Source organism: Hemibagrus wyckioides, linkage group LG23, assembly GCF_019097595.1.
Source record: "Hemibagrus wyckioides isolate EC202008001 linkage group LG23, SWU_Hwy_1.0, whole genome shotgun sequence".
NCBI classification, from domain to species: domain Eukaryota; kingdom Metazoa; phylum Chordata; class Actinopteri; order Siluriformes; family Bagridae; genus Hemibagrus; species Hemibagrus wyckioides.
This window is the reverse complement of record NC_080732.1, coordinates 18,787,761-18,809,347: the sequence shown is the minus strand read 5'-3', so window position 1 is coordinate 18,809,347 and position 21,587 is coordinate 18,787,761. Positions and strand designations below refer to the sequence as shown.

The following is a 21,587-nucleotide window of genomic DNA, read 5'->3' as shown; positions in this document are numbered from 1 at the left end:
TCCTCTTCCCATCTTCTCTCTTCTTTCCTCTCTCGTCATGATCTCCTCATTCCTCATGCTCTTTTTCCCCCTGATCTTTTCTCTTCTCTTCTCTTCTCTTCTCTTCTCTTCTCTTCTCTTCTCTTCTCTTCTCTTCTCTTCTCTTCTCTTCTCACACTAGAATTCTCTTCTCACATCATCTCTTCTTTTCTCTCCTCCTCTCTTCTCTTATATCTTCTTTTCTCTTCTCACATCTTCCCTTCTCTTCTCTTCTCTTCTCACATATTCTCACATCTTCTCTTCTCTTCTCACATCTCATCTCTCCTCTTCTCACACTAGAATTATCTTCTCTTCTCACATCATCTCTTCTTTTCTCTCCTCTTCTCTTCTCTTCTCTTCTCTTCTCTTCTCTTCTCTTCTCTTCTCTTCTCTTCTCTTCTCTTCTCTTCTCTTATATCTTCTTTTGTCTTCTCACATCTTCCCTTCTCTTCTCTTCTCACATCATCTCTTCTTTTCTCTTCTCTTCTCTTATATCTTCTTTTGTCTTCTCACATCTTCCCTTCTCTTCTCTTCTCTTCTCTTCTCTTCTCTTCTCTTCTCACATCATCTCTTCTTTTCTCTCCTCTTCTCTTATATCTTCTTTTCTCTTCTCACATCTTTCCTTCACTTCTCTTCTCACACTAGAATTATCTTCTCTTCATTTCTCTTTCTCTTCTCACATCTCTTCTCTTCTCTTCTCTTCTCTTCTCACATCTTCTCTTCTCTTCACTTTTTCTTTTCTGTTGTTTCTTTTCTTATCCCTGAATATATAGTACTGTACACTCAGCTGGCTCGATGTGTGTGTGTGTGTGTATGTGTGTGTGTGTATGTGTGTGTGCGCACTCTCATATCCATTTGCTGCAGCACTTTTCCCATCAGCACTCTGAGATCCATCACTTCCTCACACAGAGGGATGTAGTGGACAGGTTAATAAAGTGAAATGGCAGAAGGGAAGAATAAAAGAAGAGATAAATAGCTAAATGACATTTCTGTTATTTGGAGAAAAGCATTTGGAGAGCTTTTTTGGGGAAGCTTTTTGAAGCCGGAGTTTTTTGTGCGCTTCAATCCTGCACTATTTTGGTCCGTTGTATAACAGCACTTCTATTTCCAGGTTCGGTGATTCATTCCGAGAAAACTATTAACCGTCACAGCGAATAAAAACGAGTGCAAAAGTGCGGTGCGTGTGTGTGTGTGTGTGTGTGTGTGCTGCAGTCGAATGCATTCAAGAAGAAAAGTCAACAAATCTGCAGTGTGTCACCTCATATCTCACCAAGCAGTTCTACAACACAGGACAGGAGATGACACACCTCATTCTTCTGGATTAATAACTTAATAACTCAATATTTACACCTTCATTAAAACTAACAGACATATAGGCTACATCTTCATTATTAAGACTGACAGACACAGAAACCACGCCTCCTTCATTAAGACTGACAGGCAATTAGGCCACACCACTTTCATTAAGACTGACAGACAATTAGGCCACACCTCCTTCATTAAGACTAACAGACACATAGGCCACACCTCCTTTGTTAAGATTGACAGGCACAGAGGCCACACCTCCTTCATTAAGATTGACAGGCACAAAGGCCACACCTCCTTCATTAAGACTGACAGACACAGAGGCCACACCTCCTTCATTAAGACTGATAGACTCAGAAGCCACACCTTCTTCATTAAGACTGATAGACACAGAAGCCACGCCTCCTTCATTAAGACTGACAGACACATAGACCTCACCTCCTTCATTAAGACTGACAGACACAGAGGCCACAACTCCTTCATTAATTTTGACAGACACATAGGCCACACCTCCTTCATTAATTCTGACAGGCACATAGGCCACACCTCCTTCATTAATTCTGACAGACACATAGGCCACACCTCCTTCATTAATTCTGACAGGCACATAGACCTCACCTCCTTCATTAAGACTGACAGGCACATAGGCCACACCTCCTTCATTAATTCTGACAGGCACATAGACCTCACCTCCTTCATTAATTCTGACAGGCACATAGGCCACACCTCCTTCATTAATTCTGACAGGCACATAGGCCTCACCTCCCTCATTAAGACTGACAGGCACATAGGCCACACCTCCTTCATTAATTCTGACAGGCACATAGGTCACACCTCCTTCATTAAGACTGACAGACACATAGGCCACATCTCCTTCATTAAGACTGACAGGCACATAGGCCACATCTCCTTCATTAAGACTGACAGGCACATAGGCCACATCTCCTTCATTAAGACTGACAGACACATAGGCCACACCTCCTTCATTAAGACTGACAGGCACATAGGCCACATCTCCTTCATTAAGACTGACAGACACATAGGCCTCACCTCCTTCATTAAGACTGACAGGCACATAGGCCTCACCTCCTTCATTAAGACTGACAGGCACATAGGCCACACCTCCTTCATTAAGACTGACAGACACATAGGCCACACCTCCTTCATTAAGACTGACAGGCACATAGGCCACATCTCCTTCATTAAGACTGACAGACACATAGGCCACACCTCCTTCATTAAGACTGACAGGCACATAGGCCACACCTCCTTCATTAATTCTGACAGGCACATAGGCCACACCTCCTTCATTAATTCTGACAGGCACATAGGTCACATCTCCTTCATTAAGACTGACAGGCACATAGGCAACACCTCCTTCATTAAGACTGACAGACACATAGGCCACATCTCCTTCATTAATTCTCACAGGCACATAGGCAATTTTTCATCATTTATTTAGATTAAATAAATCAGTAAAAAACATAAATAATATGAAAATGAAATGAAATAAAACCCCTCAGTTTTGCCTGATATTTTTATAGTAACTTAATGCCTAGTCATTTAAATATATAAACATAAATACACAAAATTTTAACAAAACAAAAACCCAAACAAAATGTTGGTGTAAATGCATTAGCCAAAAAGTTAGCAGAAGCCCATGATGATGTTTATGTCTGAATCAGGATAACAATAAAGATACCATAAATCATTCACAACTAGCAAGTCGTCTATTTCCCTTTTCCTTCGCATTACACTGAAACACAGAACATTTTAATCCATCATTTAAAACAACCCCATAAAATAAATCCTCTGTGAAACACCTAGACTGCAGAAGCCCGTCATCGGCGGTCGCTCTCGCCTCGTCTCGACCGAGTCAGCCAGAGTTCAGCTGCCCTTTATTTGTGCACATTTGCATACTCATTAGCATATTCATGAGGCAGGGCATGGGGCTTGAAGGTGTAGCTGGATGGTCCGCAGCTTATTATGCAGATTCTTCAGCACACACTCTTACAGACCTCTGAGCTCTCCTCCAGGTCCAGGCACACTTTGGGAAAGAAAAGATTTAGTTTCACATTCAGTCTGAACTTTTCTCCCTGTTCAGGAAAACACAGCATGACTTTGCTTCATAAATGTAATGAGATGATTCCTTCAGCAGATTTTTTGACACCTTAAGCATTAATCGTAAGGCTTTTCTTATATTTTAGGCCTTGAATGCCGGCATTTAATGCTAATGCTAATGTGTAGTGTGTTTACACACACAAAAAAATCAGACAGAAAATTAGTGGCTAGTTTCATCGGAATATCTCACAGAACTAAAACGCTGCATTATAGCATACAGAAAGTTCAGCTTGTGTTCAGGAGAACATCAGTGTTTACAGATAGCATTAGCATAGACCCAGACTGTCCAATTCTGTCAAAAAAAGTACGTTAGTCATTTATTTTAATGATTAAAAACAATTTATTGTTTGTTTACTGATAAAAACAAATGTCTGAAAAAATCTTTTTGATAATTTGCTCATTATTTTAAGTGTAAAATTTTAATCTGTTTATAATTTACGCAACTTCTAGTACGCTATACAGCAGCACACGGTGAATGAAGATGTTTTCCGATTGTTTTTCATTTAAAATGTAATTTAAATTAAATTTAATTTAATTTATAATTTAAAACTGAATGAAATCCGATTCTGGGTGAGTATATGCTGAAAAATCGGATTCCCTGCTAAAAATCCAGCCAAAATTCCGCTAATCTGATTAGAGATCTTAGCCTGCTAAAACGTTTAAAAGGAAATGCTAACACTCTCCTCATGCAGGTATAAACACGCTCACTTTTTAACTGAAAATCCGTCTCGGCACACTTTAGAGAAGGAGCCCGGCGGTATTCCGAGCATAAGCGCTCGTCTCATATTTAAACAGCTCGCCACTCTCGTCCGCGAGGAGCCCGATGACCCTTCCGAGAGCCAAAGCGCCGATACGCTGATATCAGCAGCAGCACTAGAGAAAAAGAAGTCCATTAAAAGAACGAGCGGCGAGGAGGAGCGGCGTAATCGTAGAAACCCGAGCTTCCTCAGACTGCCACAGAAGAACGTTTAGACTGAAGTGTAACTTAAAGCTTGCACGACTGAAAGAAACATCTGATCCAAATTTTCTTTTCAGCCAAAAAGGTCAAAAAAAGGGTCAGCCTTCACACATAACACCACCGACAAAGTGGAACTATGGAATAAAAACTAAACAGTGTGAAGCATTAGGAGAAGCTGAATCTCATACCGGAGTGGTATTTGGTACGAGTCTGATGATCCAATTAAAGTATTATATGATATTGAGATGTATAATATCATAGCGTATTGATTCATATAATATTCAGCACCACCAAGCTGCACTTTTGGGCCCCTGAGCAACACCCTTAACCCTCTCTGCTCCAGGGCGCACTGTATTATGGCTCCAACTGACCCCAACTTCCAAAGATGTGATATGAGAAGAATGAATTTCACTGTGCTATTATGTATCTGTGACAGTTCTTTTTCTCTTCTTCTTCTTCTTGTATAGTATTGTATCATATATCATATTGTATCATACTGTGTAATATTATTAAGGTTGAAACGGTACTGTACTGTACTGCAGTACACTGTATTGCCAAAGGTTTGGGACACCCCAAAGTCCTGAGTCCTGACCTCAACCCCATAGAACACCTTTGGGATGAATTAGAGCGGAGACTGAGAGCCAGACCTCCTCATCATCACATCAGTGCCTGACCTCACATCTAGAGGAACGGTCAAAAATTCCCATAAACACACTCCTACACCTTGTGGAAAGCCTTCCCAGAAGAGTTGAAGCTGTTATAGCTGTAAAGGGCGGGACAACTCCATATTACATTCATGTGCATGTAAAGGCAGACGTCCCAAAACTTTTCGCAATATAGTGTATTTCATTATGTGGTACATGGATTCGTATTTATGGTATGTTCCGAGTATGAATCAGCTAAGGCCGAAACAGCGACTGCCTTTGAAAGAATGTACCTGATTGGTCCACTGACCACATGGGTAGCCAGTGAAATGCGGCATCTTTCGTTATTTACGAATGGCCGGCCCAAATGGGTTCGCAATCAAAATTGAACGGAATCAAAATTGTGAATGTTCCTCAAGTGTATCGCTCCAAGGTTTGGAAGTATTTCAGGTTTAAGAATGGATCGTCAACAGAAATGGACATTTGTAAGTTTTATAGGGTCGAAGTTTCATATGAATCTGCGAATACCTCAAATCTGCTTAAACACCTCGATCGAAAAGCGAGTACCGTACCGAATCCCAAATACAGAGTACCGTACCGAATCCCAGATACTGAATACCATACCGAATCCCAAATACAGAGTACTGTACCGAATACCAAATACCGAATACAGTATCGAATCCCAAATACAGAGTACTGTACCGAATCCCAGATACTGAGTACCGTACTGAATCCCAAATGCCGAGTACCATACCGAATCCCAAATACAGAGTACCGTACTGAATCCCAAATACTGAATACAGTATCGAATCCCAAATACAGAGTACAGTACCGAATCCCAAATACCGAATACAGTATCGAATCCCAAATACAGAGTACAGTACCGAATCCCAAATACAGAGTACAGTACTGAATCCCAAATACAGAGTACAGTACCGAATCCCAAATACAGAGTACCGTACTGAATCCCAAATACCGAATACAGTATCGAATCCCAAATACAGAGTACAGTACCGAATCCCAAATACAGAGTACAGTACCGAATCCCAAATACAGAGTACAGTACCGAATCCCAAATACCGAATACAGTATCGAATCCCAAATACAGAGTAACCTACCGAATCCCAAATACCGAATACAGTATCGAATCCCAAATACAGAGTAACCTACCGAATCCCAGATACAGAGTACCGTATAGAATCCCAAATACAGAGTACTGTACCGAATCCCAAATGCTGAGTACTGTACCGAATCCCAAATACAGAGTACTGTACCGAATCCCAGATACAGAGTACCGTACCCGAATCCCAAATACAGAGTACCGCACCGAATCCCAAATACAGAGTACCGTACCAAATCCCAGATACAGAGTACCGTACCAAATCCCAGATACAGAGTACCGTACCGAATCCCAAATACAGAGTACCGCACCGAATCCCAAATACAGAGTACCGCACCGAATCCCAAATACAGAGTACCGTACCAAATCCCAGATACAGAGTACCGTACCGAATCCCAAATACAGAGTACCGCACCGAATCCCAAATACAGAGTACCGTACCAAATCCCAGATACAGAGTACCGTACCGAATCCCAGATACAGAGTACCGTACCGAATCCCAGATACAGAGTACCGTACCGTACCATGAGGGTCTTGTACTGTTTCACACCTAATTATTATATAACATTATTTTATTTTATAATATTATTCTAATATATTTTATAGCATTAGATTGTGTAATATAGTATCATATCGTACAATAACGTAAAAGTTTATCACAGAATGTTGTATTATAAAACACGTTGTAGAACATTTCACTTAAATCAGCTTTCATAAGGGCTTCATAACACCTACTGTACTTAATCCATTCCCTTATGTTAATAAATGGTTCATTAGCATTCATAAATGTTTATTCCAACTTTGTTCATCTCTTCACGTGACAATGACGAGACCTGAGTCCACTGTCATAACTCTAGATGATTTGACCCTTTATAAGCTGACTGATGATTTCAGCATGAATACCTGCTGTATAAGACTGCTATGAACAGTTATGATGAAAGCAAGGCGCTGTGACAGACATGCTGCTCATTTTGTTTGCTCTGTGCTTAACTTGTTAGTATAATGTTTTAGACAGAATCTTAGAAATACAACACGATAAAAACAGAGTTATGAAACGTGAGGTATGTATTGTCTATGATAAGGTTATAGAAAGCTATGACACCTTAATGACAGTTGTGTATATTTTTAATAAAGTAAAGGAGTTCAATTCATGACAGTATCATAACTTTGTAATACCTCGGTTGGATTAGGACTGGATTAGAGTGAGTTTGGATTTGATGTGTTATAGCACCATTATGAAGTATCAAGAGCTTGTTTATTCAGTCCATAAAGCATCATAACACAAACTTATGTCAAAAAAGTCTCGAGTGTCTTATGAACCCTTATGAACCCTTATGTAGCTTTATGTCAGTTGTCAGTAGAAGGGCTTAAGAAGATGCTGTATAGGTTTCAGATGTTGTAGGTCAAATCCCATTAATCTCATGGAAAAAGTCCACCAGAATAGGAATGTTTATGTCTGCTTATGTAAAGGGTTATGTAGCCTTATAAACACGGGCACGTGTTACAGAATATGGATCTTGTGCTAAACATACAGATAAAGATTTTAGCAAATTAGGCTAGCGTTGATAACAGACATTGTAGCCGGAGTCTTGTTGTTCAGCTCACCTTGAACATTTCTACAGTCCAGTCGTTGTTTTAGAGTCTGAGGCTGTTGTGCAGTTTATCTGACCCTGCACACGCCTTCGTCTCCATTAAGACTCCGCTGGGATTCAGACCTCACTAAACTACCTTTCACACTCCTCATAAGCTCGCATGCAGGAGCTTTGGAAATTCTACAGCGTGTCAAATTAGATGCCGATACCGCGGCTCGCCGAGTAATTGCTTAGAAATTAATGGAAATTATTATTAAATCGTTTCAGCACGGCCCGAAGCGAGGTAAACGTTTTTGACTGATGGGAAATATTGCTCGTTTAAGAGTCCCGTAGCTGCAACTTACCTTCTTCTCCAGTCTTTTAATCAGCCGACGTGAGGCGTGTTAACGGTTCTGATACGCCGGGACTCCTCGTCTTCGTTGGCGCTCAGAAAACTCTTCGAGGCGGCAGCACCATTTTGTGAAGATTTAATGTTATTTGTTTCTGCATAAATTACATACCCTTCCCTCTATCCTTCCTCTACGCTTCAAACACGGTCTCACAGAGTCTTACGAAGGTCCATCACCTGCTTCTGTCATCTGTCTGATGCCTGAGTGATCGGATTTTGTGAATGAAGTAACGGAGTAGATTAGGGACGCAGATATCAGTGAAATTCATGTGCATGTAGTCGTGTTATATCCAGTACTAGCTGATGCCCTGTGACCTAAACTTGTATAAGTATGTTGTTGTTGAGGTTCTTTCGGCTACTCCCTGTTTGGGGTTGCCACAGCGGACCAGCGGATCATGCTGGATGCCCTTCCTGATGCAACCCTTCCATTTAATCTGGGTTTGGTACTGGCACTGAGACTTCAGTGGCTGGGTTAGCGCCCTGCCTGGGAATCTAACCCAGGCCGGAGCGATGAGAGCGCAGGATCCTGCTGCTGGACCACCAGGAAGCCAAAACTTGTATAGGTATTAAAATACAATTAAATAATGAGATTTGTAGACCGGATGTTTGTAGTCATGCAGTGAATCCAAAGTATAACAGGAGAGAATTCGTCTGTTTTTAGCTAAGTAGCAAGCGTTAGCCGGCTAGTTCCCTTCTCTAAACGCATGTTTGAAACACGTTTAAAATTTCCCACCAAATCCAACCTTTGACTAAATTTTCTACTATTACACACTCCATACTGGATCTCCACCATGACACCATGTTGCTCAGAGTACAAATGTCTGACATCATCATTTCTGATCATTTTGCCAGTTTGCACTCCGACATGAAGAGCCGTAGCGAGCGAGGCGGAACACGAGTGGGCTTTATTTCTGGGGAAAATCCAAGAATTATCGACAGACAGAAGCGAACGTGGGGGTCAGAGCAAGTAGGATAATCCATGATCATAAAAACGCAGCACAGGCGAGGGTGAACAAAAATAATAATAAATAAAATAGTGTAGAAACTAGAAAACACATAAATGAAGGAATAGAATGAAAACACAAGAAGGGATAAATAGACAAACTCATCGTGGACACAGGACAGGACACAACAGGGCAACAAGGCAATAACAGAACGTGAGCCGGACGCATGGGGGAGATTTTTTTGTGTCTTTAGAGCATTATAGTGACACATTAAACAATAATAAGAACCAAAAACAATATATTTTTTGTTATTAAATTATAATCCTGCAGAGATTTAGCAGGTACCTCGTGTATTGGTGTAAATGTTTGTGCAGGAGTCTTGTGAAGCTCAGGCTTTTGCAATCCTGTCTAAGTTAATGACATGAAGCAGCAACATCTGGCGGCTCGTGTTATTACTTGCGATCTCTTACACAGCCTCCCATGGATTCTGACAGCAAAGAGCGCACGCTGCTTCAGAGCATGCTAACAGCTAATGCAGCTTGTGTTATTATTCGCGATCTCTTACACAGCTCCGGCGAGCCTCCCACGGATTCTGAGAGCAAAGATCGCTCGGGTCACGCATGCTAACAGCTAATGCAGCTTGTGTTTATTACTCGCGATCTCTTACACAACTTTGGGTGAACCTCCCGTGGATTCCGAGAACAAAGAGCACTCGCTGCTTCGGAGCATGCTAACAGCTAATGCAGCTTGTGTTTATTACTCGCGATCTCTTACACAGCTTTGGTGAGCCTCCTGCGGATTCTGAGAGCAAAGAGTGTTCGCTGCTTCGGAGCATGCTAACAGCTAATGCACTAATTCCTGGTTGATAAAAATGTAACCGGCCTCAGATATAATGACAGATTTCACACGTTTTATTTTCATCCAGGATTTTGGTCTTCAGACATCATGACACGATTTAAACGCCACACACACACACACACGTCGACGTCTGAGCTGCTATTAGAGAAAACTCATCAATACTTTCTCTTCTGTCCCGCCGTCAGCTGTTGATGAGTTTTCTCTAACAGCAGCTCTGACAGTACTGCAGCTCTGTTCTAATGCCTTGTGGTTGCTATAGTAACAGCAGTGGTTTATGCGTTAATCGAGTTTTTTGATGGATTTTATTACGTCTTTATTTGGGTTTTTAATGGATTTTGGTACAAGTTTATGAGCTGGAGTTGATGAGTTCATGTGCTGATGTGTTTATTCATGTCTTTGCAGTTTAACACACACACACCATACACCACACACACACACACACACACACACACTCATGCATGCACTCATTCAGATTTTTCCCCTAAAGGGCTCGCTGTCTGTCCCTGCAACTGTCACTCTGTTCTTCATCCCTCATTGCCTATTTCCTGATATCTCTCTCTCACACACACACACACACACACACACACACCCCTCTTCCATTCTCTCTCTCGCTCTCTCTGTCTCTTACACACACACACACACACACCCCTCTTCCATTCTCTCTCTCTCTCTCTCTCTCTCTCTCTCTCTCGCTCTCTCTTGCCCTCTCATACTGTGTGCATTACAGTAAGACACTTGGCGTGATGTCCTCCCACTGTGGAGCAGTGAGTGATGTCCAAACAGAGCACTGGCGGTGTCTGTAAGCCACCTGCTCCTCTTTCATTGGTATTGAAGGGGATGCGACACACACACACAGACACACACACACACACACACACACACACAAAGACACACAGACACACACACACACAAAGATACAGATACACACAAAGACACACACACACGCACCGGCTTTTTGTCACTTCTTTACTCTTTACCTGACTTCTTCTGCTGGATTTATTCGATTCATCATTCCCTCTGCATGGAATAATCTGTTTATCGTGTGTATTTATAGAGGATAAGGAAGCAGAATGCAGGTATAATAACACACTGATAATGAAACCTGAATTATTATTATTTTCTCTTTAAATTTAACCTGATTTCTGAGCACTTTCTCTTCATTTCTATCAAATGAGGTCAGTAGGAGAACTTTAACAACTTACTCTGATCGTACTGTCATGGAATCTTTAAAGAACACGTCATTATTTTATTTATCTTTTTATTTATTTGACTCTTTTATTCCTTCTGGTAAAACAGTGTGTGTTACTGTTATAGTAAAATACATTTGCAATACAATACACACAATACACCACATACACTATATTATACTACACTACACTATACTATACTATACATTACACCAGAGTATTTTTATTATATTATACTATACTATACTATACTATACTATACTATACTATACTATACTATACTATACTGTAATACACTATAATATAACATGCCATCCCATACTATACTATGCTATACTATACTATACTATACTATACTATACTGTAATACACTATAATATAACATGCCATCCCATACTATACTATGCTATACTATACTATACTATACTACACTATACTGTAATACACTATAATATAACATACTGTACTATACTACACTATACTACACTATACTGTAAAACACTATAATATAACATACTGTACTATACTATACTACACTATACTGTAATACACTATAATATAGCATACTGTACTATACTGTAATACACTATAATATAACATACTGTACTGTACTATACTATACTATACTATACTATACTATACTACACTATACTGTAATACACTATAATATAACATACTGTACTGTACTATACTATACTATACTGTAATACACTATAATATAACATGCCATCCCATACTATACTATGCTATACTATACTATACTATACTATACTATACTATACTGTAATACACTATAATATAACATACTGTACTATACTATACTACACTATACTGTAATACACTATAATATAACATACTGTACTATACTACACTATACTACACTATACTGTAAAACACTATAATATAACATACTGTACTATACTATACTACACTATACTGTAATACACTATAATATAGCATACTGTACTATACTGTAATACACTATAATATAACATACTGTACTGTACTATACTATACTATACTATACTATACTATACTACACTATACTGTAATACACTATAATATAACATACCGTCCCATACTATACTGTAATACACTATAATATAACATACTGTACTATACTATACTATACTATACTATACTATACTGTAATACACTATAATATAACATACTGTACTATACTATACTACACTATACTGTAATACACTATAATATAACATACCATCCAATACTATACTATACTATACTATACTGTAATACACAATAATATAACATACTGTACTATACTATACTATACTATACTATACTATACTATACTATACTATACTATACTGTAATACACAATAATATAACATACTGTACTATACTATACTACACTATACTGTAATACACTATAATATAACATACCGTCCCATACTATACTGTAATACACTATAATATAACATACTGTACTATACTATACTACACTATACTGTAATACACTATAATATAACATACCATCCAATACTATACTATACTATACTATACTATACTATACTATACTGTAATACACAATAATATAACATACTATACTACACTATACTACACTATACTGTAATACACTATAATATAACATACTGTACTATACTATACTATACTATACTGTAATACACTATAATATAACATACCGTCCCATACTATACTATACTATACTGTAATACACTATAATATAACATACTGTACTATACTATACTATACTACACTATACTGTAATACACTATAATATAACATACTGTACAATACTATACTATACTATACTATACTATACTGTAATACACTATAATATAACATACTATACTATACTATACTATACTATACTATACTATACTGTAATACACTATAATATAACATACTGTACTATACTATACTACACTATACTGTAATACACTATAATATAACATACTGTACTATACTATACTACACTATACTGTAATACACTATAATATAACATACCATCCTATACTATACTATACTATACTATACTATACTATACTATACTATACTGTAATACACTATAATATAACATACTGTACTATACTATACTGTAATACACTATAATATAACATACTATACTATACTATACTATACTATACTATACTATACTATACTGTAATACACTATAATATAACATACTGTACTATACTATACTACACTATACTGTAATACACTATAATATAACATACTGTACTATACTATACTACACTATACTGTAATACACTATAATATAACATACTGTCTCATACTATACTATACTATACTGTAATACACTATAATATAACATGCCATCCCATACTATACTATACTATACTATACTATACTATACTATACTATACTGTAATACACTATAATATAACATACCGTCTCATACTATACTATACTATACTGTAATACACTATAATATAACATGCCATCCCATACTATACTATACTATACTATACTATACTATACTATACTGTAATACACTATAATATAACATACTGTACTATACTATACTACACTATACTGTAATACACTATAATATAACATACTGTACTATACTATACTACACTATACTGTAATACACTATAATATAACATACTGTACTATACTATACTACACTATACTGTAATACACTATAATATAACATACCGTCTCATACTATACTATACTATACTGTAATACACTATAATATAACATGCCATCCCATACTATACTATACTATACTATACTATACTACACTATACTATACTATACTACACTATACTACACTATACACCAGAGCCTTGTTGTAACACATGGCTCGAGTAATTACTACCCTACACTAGAGGCATCTTGTAACAACATATGACAACATAAGTTACTAGACTTACTATACTACACATGCTATATAATGCTGTATTATACTATAGTATACCCTACCTTATTATACCATAATATACTAGACTATATATACATATTACACCACTATACCATGTATGACACACTACACTGTAATATAACTTACCGTCCCATACTATACTACACTATACTATGCTACAGTACACTAGACTATATTCACTTTACTCCAGAGCCTACACGACACGACATGACATGACATGACATGACACAACACGACACGACACGACACTACACTGCACTATACCAGAGCCAGAGTCTCATTAGGGAATAAATCATATTATAATGCATTATGTGAAGTAAGTAATGTTATACTTATGCAGCATGAATTGCTGATACTTGGGCTTTTTGTGAGGCATTTCAGGGTATTATGCATGCTATTTAACATGTTTTAAATGCATTCATAACACATTTGGAATGCTGGATTAAGCAAAGTAACCAAATAATCATGTTTTATGGTAGAAATAATGATGCAGGTTTATTGTATTTTACAGTGTGCTGCTGGAGGCTAGATTAAACTTTCTGAGCCAGTTTGATGATGTCGTATTTCCTCTTAATTAAAAGTTTGTTCAGTCTGATTTCTCTCTCTCTCTCTCTCTCTCTCTCTCGCGCGTGCTCTCTCTCTCTCACACACACACACACACACGCTCTCTCTCTCTCTCTTACACACACACTCTCTCTCTCTCTCTCTCTCAAACACAAACACACACTCTCTCTCTCTCTCTTTCTCTGTTTTGAGATAGAAAGACAGAAGGAAGGTGTGTATGTGTGAGTGATTGGCCTCAGGGTAATAATACAATGACACAGTTCTAAGTCTATCTCTGGATTGAGGACAGATCATCACTATAATTATTCTTTATCTCTCAGGACTCACTGTCCGGCCTGTTTTCCTCAGCGGGACACACATACACACACACATGCATGTAAGAGAACACACAATAAAGTAACACAAGAAACACACACACACACACACTGAACATGCTGATTAAAAATGATAGATACGGTCGGCTCCAGAATGATTAGCACTATTGCTGCACCATATAAAGTCAGGATGATTGGCACTCTGGTGGATCTTGGTCCACTCCACCTTCTCCAAACTAGACACGAGAATGACATTATACTTTTTGACCATTTATAGTCGTTGTGAAACGAACAAATCACTCATGTTAAGAACCTTCAGTTATCCAGTGACTCTGAAGAGCTCTTGGTTCTTGTTCAGGAACAGTGACTAACTGTTGTCTTCTTTAGGAGTCTCTCTCACTCTCTCCTGCTCATGCATCCAATTCCCAGCAAAATCTCCAACTGTTTCGAGTCTCCGATTGCACTTAATGAAAGATGATAAGATGAGCAAAGTAACTGGTAGCTTATTGATCCTTTTTGTGCCAACATCACAACGACGTCACATCGCTAGCTGGAGGCAAAACGGGGAAAACCGGAGGTGGCCAATACAAACCAGTACAGAGTCGACTACACGAGGAACACAAATGTCATCTTGTTGTGTTGTTGTGTGACAGAATCGACGTGGCTTCCAAGTTTTAATGCAATAAAACGAGCGGACTGGACAGAAACAATCATTAAAAATATCAGATAAGGTTAAAGAAACTATTGTTTTTCATTGGTCTGGTTTATGGTCTGATTTCATGTCTAAATGTTTCTTATGCATGTCTACCTCATCAGAAATCGGGGAACAAGTTAAATGATTCCTCATGTAATGCTAACTTTTTAGCGTGTAAGTTAGCTAACTGGTAGCTAATGACTGGACACTAAACAAGGGAAACTGTTTGTGTCATCTCCCTTTCTACAGTCACCAGAAGCGCTTGGTTTTTCTATCAGATGTCAGGTGTAGATGTCAGGTCACTCAACCGGAGGTCATCCTGTCACATCGTCCATCCACTGAGTGGGCGTGTACGGGTCGGCCGATCCGGTTAAAGTTAATTTTTCAAATAACATTCGTGGTCCTGGACAGTGAGTGAGCTAACATAGTCAGATAAATTGGGATTTTGACCAGTCATTGTTTAAAAACAAACTAACAATACTTGATAACTAAGCGGTCAGGGAAATCTTTCTGCCTCCACCTAAGCTCCGCCCACAAAAAACACCACAATGTTTACTAATAGAAAATAAATGGTCTCTAGGGAGACTTTTTCTTAAGGGGTGCCAATACTTTTGCTACATGAGTGATTATTATTAAAAAAGAAAATATGTTAGAGGAAAGAAAATTCTGGAGTCAACTTTACACACACGGAGTGAAGTAAAACCACACACACACACACAGAGTGTTTAAGGTGAAGTAAGCATTTTCGAGCTGTTTATGGATGCACTTTGCAGCAGGAATGACACTGCAGTGTGGAAAATATTCCATTCAGTAGAGAAATGCTGTACAATGCAAATATGCAAACTTCATTCAGAATTCACGGCTCACCTCGACGACAATTTCTCCCTAAACTAATATTAGCTGAGGGAGGAGGAGGGGGAGAGAGGGAGAAGAAGAAGAAAGACAGGGAGAGAAAGAGCAGGACGTTGTGAAGATGTTATAAAGAATTTAACATGAATCTAAATGAGAAACAGCTAAAGCTCTGATTTATTACGATTCCAAATAAAAGAGGGAAAAAAATCAATAATATCAATCAGCCTGATCAATTATGCGTGCAGTTACTGCGTCAATAACGAGAGAGACGAGAGCAAGGGCTGAAGGTGGAATGCTGATGAAAGGCGGTGAGTCTGAAATCAGTTTTAATGTTTTGAGATTTATTTTGTTTTCAAATTCTCCAGAAAAGGTGGGATATATTAGGCAGCAGGTGAACATTTTGCCCTCAAAGTTGATGTTAGAAGCAGGAAAAATGGACAAGTGTAAGGATTTGAGCGAGATTGATGAAGGGCCAAATTGTGATGGCTAGACCACTGGATCAGAGCATCTCCAAAACTGCAGCTCTTGTGGGGTGTTCCCAGTCTGCAGTGGTCAGTATCTATCAAAAGTGGTCCATGGAAGGAACAGTGGTGAACCGGTGACAGGGTCATGGGAGGTCAAGGCTCATTGATGCACGTGGGGAGTGAAGGCTGGCCCGTGTGATCTGATCCAACAGACGAGCTACTGTTGATCAAACTGCTGAAAAAGTTAATGCTGGTTCTGATAGAAAGGGGTCAGAATACACAGTGCAGGACGGGTCAGGGCAGCGAAAGGGCGACCAACACAATATTAGGCAGGTGGTCATAATGTTATGCCTAAACAGTGTATATTGCCTGCCCTTCAGTCTACATACAACTGTACACGTACATCAACGTAAAGAGAGGTCCGATGGTGACGGTCAGCCAATCTGGGAAGAGAAAGAAAGAGTCAGAGTCATGGCTGAACAGGATTTAATGACTGATAAATGATTTAGTGATAAAAGTCAATCTTCTGTGTTGTCAGTTAGCTGTGTACGTTTATTGCTCGAGGTTTATCGAAAATGCCGCAACCGTAAACGGATAAAAGTCGCCCTTTAATACAAAAAGCTTTGTTCTAGTTGGCAAAATGCTGTTGTATAAGAGGAATAAAACACATGCCTCTTTTTTAATGGTAAGGTGATGTGGTAACCATGGTAACCATGCTCGCATGAACTGCATATGGTAATTGTTTGCATTATCGGCATTTTATTTTTTTCTAACGAGACTTTACTGAACTCTAATAAGATGATTTTGAGATGAAATCATCTCAGGCTTCCGCGAGTTTGTGTTTCTTTGCTGTTTCTTTACAGTTTTGAATTCATTCATAGGCTTTAGGTAATAATTCCGATCTCTGAGACAGAGCGAGAGACTGGAGGAAGCCGGCTGGGTTGGTGGGTGGGGGGGTGCTGAGAGACAGATGGGTAGAAGGTGGAGGGGGGTAGAGGTGATAGGAGAGAGATGAAAGGAGGCTGCCAGGGAGTTTGTTGGGAAGTTGGAATTCATTTTTTTCCCCCTTTGGTATTAGAAAGTGGCTTTTTCCCTCTCTCTCTTTGCCGGTACATGATGTCCTGCTGCTCACGGTGTTCACGGAACGATTCGTGCACACACACACACACACACACAAAAAAAAATCTCCTTCCTGATGTCATGTCCAACTCTGATCTGATTCCTTCAAACACTTCAGACTGGAGGAGTTCAGGAGGGGAATAAGAACACAGTGCTAGCAGGGAAACCATGGCAACCGGCTGTAAACTCAAGACACGCACTTCCTGCGCTCTCTCACACGTCTCAAGGCTTATTTTAACCTGTTTTTATATGGCTCCTGAGCTCTCACTTCATGTTTTAGTGACACACCCACCTCAAAAATGTTGCAGAACGCCAGAGACGTGCTTCAAATTGTGTCAAGCCGCGATCCTGACGAAATCTCGAAGCCGATTGGCCGGAAGACGATCTAGATCGATGTAGATGTTCTAAATGTGCTGTTGTTTCTATAGCAACGGCTCTAAACAAAGCCTAATCGCTCAAAACATGCTGTAAGGAGACATTTATGTATCATCTATGGAAGTCTCTGGTGTCAGAGGTTAAGCTGGAACATAAAAGGCTGTAAAAAAATGGAGGCTGGTTAGGGAGCTGATTAAACTGTTTAGTGAACATTCCATAACATTAAACGTAACCATAAATGGATAAAAAGTACGATGCATCGTGCTTTAATTCATAAAACGTATTATCCGGCGTATCGCTGTGGTATAAGAGGAATAAAACCCGTGCTGTTGTAGAGGAATAATCCACCTGGTGGTGGTGGGTATAGTAACTGGATGCGGTAACCATGGCAACCTGGCTTCCATCAGTGGCATGTGATCATTATTTGCATTATTTTTTTTGTATGTTTTTTGCAGTATGTTGCTCAACATTTTAAGAGATATCAAGACATCATGATGTGTTTAAGAACAGATTTATTAGGTTTCAGAAAGTGAAACTAAACCTAAAACTGGAGATTCTTTTTAATTTATCTTTTCTTTATATATTTATTTATTTATTTTATGAGTGAATGGCGTCCTGCCTCACACGCTTCACATGTAAATGTATGACCGAATGCTATATAGGGAGAGAGAGAGAGAGAGAGAGAGAGAGATCTCATGGAAGGCTAGGTTGCTATGGGAACAAGCCACCATTTCTTTCTCTGTTCCTTTTCCCAAAAAAAAAAGAAAAAGTATCCTTCTCCCGTCTTTTTCCTCCATCGTCGTCGTCCTCCCTCGCCTCGGCTCTCCGACTACTCCGCATATCCGATTTCCCTATTCCTCCCTCATCACTCCATCACTCCGTCTCTCGCGTTCTGTTCTGTCTCTCCCACACGTTTCAGAACTCCCTCCTCCTCCTCCTCCTCCTCTTCTTCCTCCTCCTCCTTTTTCTCTCTGTCCATGTCTCTATCTCTCTCTCTCTCTCTCTTACCTCTCTCCCCCTCTTTCTTTGATCATCCCTCTCTTTACCGCTCACTTCTATTCTATTCTTTTCCCGGTTGTCATGGCAATAGGCTGGGGGCGTGCAGGAGTAAGAGAGAGAGAGAGAGAGAGAGAGAGAGAGAGTGGGCGTTTCGGAAGTGACATCTCTCGGGCAGTAACCCTGTTTCCTGTACTCAGAGTTCGGGGAAGCAGATGATCGCAGCAACAGCGATGCCATGTGGCCGATCGGGTTTAGTGACACGTTACAGCAGCAGGAACTTCCTGATTATTTCAATATTCTGAATTCAGGAGCCTTGTTTGTTTTACGGTTGCCAGACATTTCGAAAAAGGCACCGTTCAGATTATGTGTGACTTCTCATCAGGAATTAAATGAAAGGTTGAACCGGTCAGAGCTCACTTTATCTTTTCCGTTCTTTTTTGTTTTTAGTTTCGAGATCAGTGCGAAGATTGTTTTTCTTATTACACTGAAACAGAAGAGATGTGAAATAAACGCTTTCATAAATATTCAATATTCACTCCCAAATGAAATAATCCTCCTTTAATATAATTCCGGTTGCCATGTCCTTTCACTCCGCACTGTTTACTGGTCATCATGTGGGGTCGTAGTGTGTGTTTTATTATTGTGTAGTATTGTGTAGTATGGCATAGTATAGTGTAGTGTAGTGCAGTTTATTGTGTTTTATTGTAGTGTAGTATTGTGTAGTATAGTATAGTGTAGTGTAGTGTAGTGTGTAGTATAGTATAGTGTAGTGTAGTGTAGTGTGTAGTATAGTATAGTGTAGTGTAGTGTAGTGTGTAGTATAGTATAGTGTAGTGTGTAGTATAGTATAGTGTAGTGTATTGTGTAGTATAGTGTAGTGTATTGTGTAGTATAGTATAGTGTAGTGTATTGTGTAGTATAGTATAGTGTAGTGTATTGTGTAGTATAGTATAGTGTAGTGTATTGTGTAGTATAGTATAGTGTAGTGTATTGTGTAGTATAGTATAGTGTAGTGTATTGTGTAGTATAGTATAGTGTAGTGTGTAGTATAGTATAGTGTAGTGTATTGTGTAGTATAGTATAGTGTAGTGTATTGTGTAGTATAGTATAGTGTAGTGTAGTGTGTAGTATAGTATAGTGTAGTATAGTGTGTAGTATAGTATAGTATAGTGTAGTATGGTGTAGTGTAGTGTGTAGTATAGTGTAGTATAGTGTACTGTATTGTGTAGTATAGTGTAGTGTAGTGTAGTGTGTAGTATAGTATAGTATAGTGTAGTGTAGTGTGTAGTATAGTATAGTGTAGTGTATTGTGTAGTATAGTATAGTGTAGTGTATTGTGTAGTATAGTATAGTGTAGTGTAGTGTGTAGTATAGTATAGTGTAGTGTGTAGTATAGTATAGTGTAGTGTATTGTGTAGTATAGTGTAGTGTAGTGTGTAGTATAGTATAGTGTAGTGTATTGTGTAGTATAGTATAGTGTAGTGTATTGTGTAGTATAGTATAGTGTAGTGTAGTGTGTAGTATAGTATAGTGTAGTATAGTGTGTAGTATAGTATAGTATAGTGTAGTATAGTGTAGTGTAGTGTAGTGTGTAGTATAGTATAGTGTAGTGTGTAGTATAGTATAGTGTACTGTATTGTGTGTAGTATAGTATAGTGTACTGTATTGTGTATTGTGTAGTATAGTGTAGTGTACTGTATTGTGTAGTATAGTATAGTGTAGTGTAGTGTGTAGTATGGTGTAGTGTACTGTATTGTGTAGTAATATAGTGTAGTGTAGTGTAGTGTGTAGTATAGTGTAGTGTAGTATAGTGTGTAGTATAGTATAGTATAGTGTAGTATAGTATAGTGTACTGTATTGTGTGTAGTATAGTATAGTGTACTGTATTGTGTAGTGTGTAGTGTAGTATAGTATAGTGTAGTGTACTGTATTGTGTAGTGTGTAGTATAGTGTAGGGTAGTGTGTAGTATAATATAGTGTAGTGTAGTGTGTAGTATGGTGTAGTGTACTGTATTGTGTAGTAATATAGTGTAGTGTAGTGTAGTGTGTAGTATAGTATAGTGTAGTATAGTGTAGTGTAGTGTGTAGTATAGTATAGTGTACTGTATTGTGTAGTAATATAGTGTAGTGTAGTGTAGTGTGTAGTATAGTATAGTGTAGTATAGTGTAGTGTAG

At 38.6% G+C, this 21,587-nt stretch overlaps 1 protein-coding gene across 10 annotated transcripts in view; it reads left to right on the top strand.

Moving 5' to 3' along the window:
- The window catches only part of syngap1b (synaptic Ras GTPase activating protein 1b), a 124,547-nt gene that overhangs the window by 1,047 nt on the left and 101,913 nt on the right, over positions 1-21,587 (top strand). The window lies entirely within an intron of this gene.